Source organism: Petaurus breviceps, unplaced genomic scaffold (genome assembly GCF_028583685.1).
Source record: "Petaurus breviceps papuanus isolate PSGF00001 unplaced genomic scaffold, PetGlider_PUasm1.0 103, whole genome shotgun sequence".
Taxonomy (NCBI): Eukaryota; Metazoa; Chordata; class Mammalia; order Diprotodontia; family Petauridae; genus Petaurus; species Petaurus breviceps.
The window spans coordinates 2,917,260-2,924,185 of record NW_027185588.1 but is presented as its reverse complement, the minus strand read 5'-3'; positions in this window follow the sequence as shown (position 1 = coordinate 2,924,185).

Sequence of the window (6,926 nt, the reverse complement as noted above, 5' to 3'; positions counted from 1 at the left end):
TTTAGCCTAGGGGCAGGGAAGATCTTTAAATCTGCATTTCCATTACACACACCACTGAGAGATCTACCTGACCCAGCCCCTCCCCGCAGTGGATTGGCCCATCCTACTAAGATGCCATGCACTTTTGAAGAGTCAGCCCAGATGAGGGGCAAAGTGGGTCACCCATCACCAACACCACGTTCTGCAGCAAACAATATGAGAACTCTCCAGAGAGAACCCTCCAGACATCAGCCTCTGAAATTTCAGAGTTATGAGTTGCCTGGGCCACACATGCCTGATTACCACTATACTTTAAGTTCATACCCATTCTTCTTTGCTTGTTTGTTTGTTTGCTTTTTGGAGGGGGGAAGGTAGGGCAATTGGGGATAAGTGACTTGCCCAAGGTCACACTGCTAGTAAGTGTTAAGTGTCTGAGGACGGATTTGAACTCAGGTCCTCTTGACCCTAGGGCTGGTACTCTATTCATTGTGCCACCTAGCTGCCCCCCCATTCTTTTTCCCGCGAATTCTCTATACTCATAGGACAGCGTACCCCTGATGTTGGGGAATATGCTTTGTTCCTACATTTCTTGGTATTCCATTTGAGTAAATGCCTTTGCTAACAAACTATCTGATGATACTGACTGATTTTTAAGGAGGACACTAGTGGGGGCTCATGAACTAGTTTTAAAAGGATAACTACCCACAGTGAAACTCCTAAAACCCTGAAAATACTATTAGCTGTCCATCTTGCGACCCAACAAACCAGTGCCAGTAGGAGGTGGGCAAGTGACCTAGAGAGGTATGTTACATATAAACAAACATACGTACACAACACACACACACTGCTAATATCATTCATATATCATTGGAAATTAAATAACACAACAAGAATTGGCTATAGCAAAACAATGAAAATATCACCCACATTTCATTGAAAAGCTATAGAGAGATCTTTCATGTGATTTCAGAAAGCTCACATGAAACTGAACATACCACTCACAGTTATAATTCCTCAGACAAGGATTCTTGTGAAGCTCTCTCTGAATTCTAGCCTACCTGTTTCTAAAGATCCTTTGGATTCAAGGCCAAGCATCACATAAGCCTGTGGCCACTGGCTAAATGGCTTCCTAAGACTTAAGAAAATAACTATTTATAGTGTTCCTGGAGACCATGGCCACACCCTTTCAAGCACTGTGTTTTATCCATTTGTTGACACTGTTGATGTCAAGTTTGTGAAATATCCTTACTGCGGTAAAACTGATAGAGTATCTGCAGGAACTCCCAAGAATAAGTCCCCATCAAGCAAAATGGGGGAAAGATGCCTGGATCAGATTCCCCTACTGATAAAATTAAATACTTAAATGTTACATGAAAAGCAACAGCTGAGTCTGTGTTGTGTTGAATATATTGTAAACCCAGGTTCAGGCTAAATGTTCCTTTAAAGGGTATCTCATGGTGATATGAGATGCTACAGCAGCAGGAGCAGCCCACACTGACATATATTACCCTACAATATCATCTTATCAATTAACCAACAGAATGCAACACATAATTGCCCACCAGATGGCACTATATTAAAACATCACCCTGATATCCTAGTCAAAATCGCTGAAGTATGTGCAGGAAAACCCCTAAGGTAAACTGGTGCAAACCTTCTTCATCCACCAAGATGCACAAATTTAAATAGCTGGGCTAGAAAGAAACCCTCATAAAATGGGTTCTGAATTCAGAAGAGACAGGGGAGGAAGGAATGGTAAATATTGCTCCAAAATAAGCACACAAAAAAATCTTTGCATCAAACATTCTGATTAAATGAAGGGATGGTTAAAAAAAAAATTAAGCATCTACTATGAACCAGACACTGTGGTAAGTGCTAGAAATACAAAGGGGCTCAAGAAAACCAGGGATTTGGAAGGGGTAGGAATCCAGCAGCACAGTTAGGCAATAAAATGGAAACCTGTTTCCAGGTAAAATAAGGTGAGAGCTCACCTGTGTGGAAGAAAATTCCATACTCTATTTTAGATGCTAACCTTCCAGAAACTATTTTATCACTTTATATTAAAAATTATTCTAAACCTTTCTGCATAGAAAGGTTTAAAGACAGATAGGATTTCCCTCATGCCTTTAAGAATCTAAAACAAGCCATTCTGAAGTTGTAAATTATGTTCTCAAACAATAGACAAAATCCCATAGTCAAGATTAAGCCAGGAGTCACCACCCTAATTCCATGTTCAGAAAGAACAGTTATCTCCTGAAATTTTTACCCATTTTCCTCAAAGAAATGGGTTAGACCTTCCGGAAAGGGGTAAAAGGGATCTGGTGTAGGGCATTGTTTGGGGGTTGATAATTAAAGAAAGACTGATAAGGTTTTCTCCTATGGGTGGGATGAAAGACTTTAGACTAAAACATTGTCCTGATATCATTTTGTAATATGTAGTCTAAAGAGGTGATAGGGGGTGGGGGTGGAGGAAACAAGGCTGCTTCCACACCTATCAGAGTCCAGAGCTGGAACAAATATACAAGACCAAAAGCCATTCCCCAATGGAGCTGATCAAACAAACATGGTCAAATATGAACAAACAGGTCTCAAAAAGAGAATTGCAAAGTATTAACAACCATAAGAAAGAATGCTCCAAATCACTAATAAGATAAAACAAGTTTGATATTTCATCTCAGATCCAGTGAACTGGCAAAGATGACAAAGAATGGAAATAAAAGATGTCAGAGGGGTTGTAGTGAGGTTACTAATACATTTTTGATGGACCTGTGAATTAATACAACCATTCTAGAAAGCAATTTAAAATGAAGAAATTATTAATATAGTGAAGGATGGGAAAAATTTACATGAACTAAAAAGCAGAGTGAAGTAAACAGAGCCAAGAAATAATATACACAATGACTACAACAAGGTAAACAGGAAAAAAAAGTTACTCCAAAATAACTGAAAATGAATGTTTCAAAATTACAAAGAACGTATTTGACTCAAAAAAGAGACAGGAGAAACCATTTCCCCATCCTGATCCTTTGCCCAGGTGAGATCATGGATGGTGGGGCATACAATGCCCATTTTTTCCCCTCTTCTTCCCCTTTTTATTTTTTATTCTTTTAAATTCTTTGTGTTGTAAGGAATGGCTTCCTGGGAGGGAGAGAAGAGGAAGAGGAATACATGAAGAAATCTAGGCAATGTAAAATTAAAAGATGTTTTAAAACCCTCTATTTTAATTTAAAACAAAAAAACTTCAAGTTATTAACAATCTTATGAAAGATTGCTCATATAACTAATAATATGATAAATTCAAATCCAGATCAACTCTGGCATTTCAGCTCACATTCCATATTTGACAAAGATGATAAAAAATTACACAGTAAATGTTGGAAGAGTTGTGGAAAGATGGCAGACAAATAATACATTGTCGATGGAGCTATGAACTGGTTCAGCCATCTGGGGAAGCATTTTGGAATTATACTAAGAAAGTGATTAAAATAAATATACCCTTTGATTCAGGGATCCCATTGCCAGGCATATGCTTCTAGGAGACAAGTGATAAAAAGAAAAACCCCTTATATGCCAAAATATTTATAGTAGCACGAATTTGTTGTTGTTTGTCTTTCATCCTGTGACATCAGGGACTAGAAACAAAGTGAATGCCCCATGATTGGGGAATGGTGGAACAAATAGTGGAACATGAATGTAATGGAATGTTACTGTTTCATAAGGAATGGTGAATATGAAGACTACAGGGGAAGACTTACATGAATTGATGTAAAGTGAAGTAAGCAGATCCAAGAAAACAATATGACCAATTACAACAATATAAATGGAAAGAACAATAAAAGCTGTGAAATTGAATGTAATGAAATTATGATGTGGGGGGGGGGTGGAGGGGTGGAGCCAAGATGGTGGAGCAAAAGCAGGAAGTTGATTCAGCTCTTCCCCCAATCACCTCCAAATACTTGTAAAAAATGACTCTAAACAAATTTTAGAGCTACAGAACCCACAAAATGACAAAGTGAAACAACTCCAGTTGAAGACAACCTGGCAGGCTGACAGGAAGAGTATATCGCACTGGGCTGGGAGTGAAGCACAGTCCTGCATGGGACACACCAGAATTGACCACGATGGAGCAGACCTCAGGGGAATGAATCACTGGCAGCTGGGGCAGTTTCCAGATTTCTCAACCCACAGATGCCAAGAAGAAAGTAAAAGGTCAGTGGGGAAACTCTGTAGGACCTGGGTGAGAGAAGAGCATGGTCCGGGGCCAGCCCCCAGGTAGCAGCAGCAGCAGTGGCTGCTTCCAGAACTCTAGACCCACAAATGGTGGGGGAATCAAGTGGCTGATCAAAGGGCAATTGCAGGAATCTCTTTGCTGGCACTGAGGCAAGATTCTCTTAATTTGCCCTGTTTAGATCTGGGTCACAGTCTTGGGTGGCAGTCCTAGGGGGCCACTCATGTGGCAGAGCTTGTGGAGGCCAAGGAGAGGGAGTCCTCCTCATAGTTCCAAGGCAGAATAGAGTGCTTGTGGTCACTCACAGACCCAGAGCATAGACCAAGAGAGGATCAAACACCTCTCCTTTGATCATACCACCTTAGAAGAACTGAAAATTTACAGGTGCCTAGAAGTAGTTCTGACAACAGTTGCGCAAAACCCCAGAAACTTAAGAGAGAGCACTCTCCACTCTGAAAGCAGATTCCTACCTTGGCAAAGAGCTCAAAAGTCAAGAAATTGGATGGGGAAATGAGCAAACAGAGGGGAAAAATCAGTCTCTAGAATCTTTCTTTGGTGACAAGGTCAAAACATACAACCAGAAGAAGACAACAAAGTCAAAACTCCTGCATCAAAAAAGCCTCCAAGAAAAATATGAACTGGTCACAGGACACAGAGGAGCTCAAGAAGGATTTTGAAAATCAAGTAAGAGAAGTAGCAGAAAAATTGAGAAGAGAAAAGACAATGATGCAAGAAAATCATGAAAAATGAGTCAACAGATTGCTAAAGGAGACACAAGAAACTACTGAAGAAAATCACACCTTAAAAAATAGACTAACCCAAAAGGCAAAAGAGGTCCAAAAAGCCAATGGGGAGAAGAATGCCCTAAAAAATAGAATTGATCAAATGGAAAAGGAGGTCCAAATGCTCACTGAAGAAAATAATTAGTCCAAAATTAGATTGGAGCAAATAGAAGCTAATGACTTTATGAGGATTTGAGATATTATAAAACAGATCCAAAAGAATGAAAAATAGAAGACAATGTGAAATATCTCATTGGGAAAACCATTGACCTGGAAAACAGATTCAGGAGAAATAACTTAAAAATTATTGGACTTCCTGAAAGCCATGATCAAAAAAAAGAGCCTAGACATTATCTTTCGAGAAATTATCAAGGAAAACTGCCCTGGTATTCTAGAAACAGAGGGTAAAAAAGAAATTGAAAGAATATACTGATTGCTTCTTGAAAAAGATCCCTAAAAGAAAACTCCAAGGAATATTGTAGCCAAATTCCAGAGTTCCCAGATCAAGGAGAAAATGTTACAAGCAATCAGAAAGAAACAATTCGGGGCAGACAGGTAGCACAGCAATTAAGAGCACCAGCTCCAGTGTGGGATGACCTGGAGATCGAATCCCGGGATGATACTCAGCACCACACCCAGAAATAACTGGCCGTGTAATCTTGAACAAGTTACTTAACCCCGATTGCTTAAAAAAGAAAGAAAGAAACAATTCGGATATTGTGGAAACACAATCAGAAAAACACAAGATCCAAGGGATTGAAGGGCTTGTAATACAATATTCCAGAGGTCAAAGGATCTGGGATTAAAGCCAAGTATCACCTATCCAGCAAAACTGAGTATAATACTTCAGGAGGAAAATAGAAGTTCAATGAAATACATTCTTGATGAAAAGACCAGAGCTGAACAGAAAATTTGACTTTCAAACACAAGAATCAAGAGAAGCATGAAAAGGGGGGGGGGGGCAGAGTCAAGATGGCGGAGTAGGAGCAGGACCTCCCCGCGGCTCTGGCTTCCACCTTCCCCAATCCACGTAAAAAGGGGACTCTAACAAACTTTGGAGTTGCAGAACCCACAAAATGACAAAGAGAAGCTATCCTCCTGCTGAGGACAGCCCAGCAGGCTGGCAGGAATTGGCCAGCGCAATGCTCTGGGAGCCAAGCATAGCCCCATGCTAAGGCTTTAGCCCCAGGGTGGGCCTGACCAGCCCCCAGCAGGAGGGACTCCAGATCAGCAGCAGCTGTGGCTGTTTCCAGATTTATCAACACATAGATGCAAAGGACAAAGTGAAGTCAATGCAGTCTGGACTTTGGGACCCAGTAAGTGGGAGTACCTGGCTTTTGCCCCCAGGGCAAGAAGCTACTGAGATGTCAGCACAGCCAGCCAGCACCACATGGCAGCTGCAGTTCCTGGCCTGCAGACTGTAGGGGGACCAAGCACCAGCCTGAGGGGTAACTGCTCTTGCTTTAACCTGCTTGGATCTGAATTGCAGTTTAGGGTGGAGGCCTGGGGTGTGTGTCCAGCTTGCCAGTGCATGTGGAGGCCTCAGAGAGGGCACCCATCTAATACCACTGGCAGCGGAGAAAACCCCAGCATTTGGGATGAAAGCTCCCCTGTCTGGTGGCAGAGTCCTACTGTGGCAAAAAGCCCAGGGGTCAAGTGACTGAGGGACAACATGACCAGGCAAAGGAAACAAAGCAGACAGAAGATTCCAACATTAGACTCCTATTTTGAGGACAAAAAGGAGCAAAGCATGGAACAGGAAGAAGACAGTAAAGTCAGAACTCCTGCACCAAAAGCTTCAAAGGAAAATATGAGTTGGTTATAGGCCATAGAGGACCTTAAGAAGCAGATAAGAGAAGTGGAGAAAAAATTGGGAAGAGAAATGAGAACGATGCAAGAAAATTATGAAATGAGAGTCAACAGCCTGAATGAGGAAA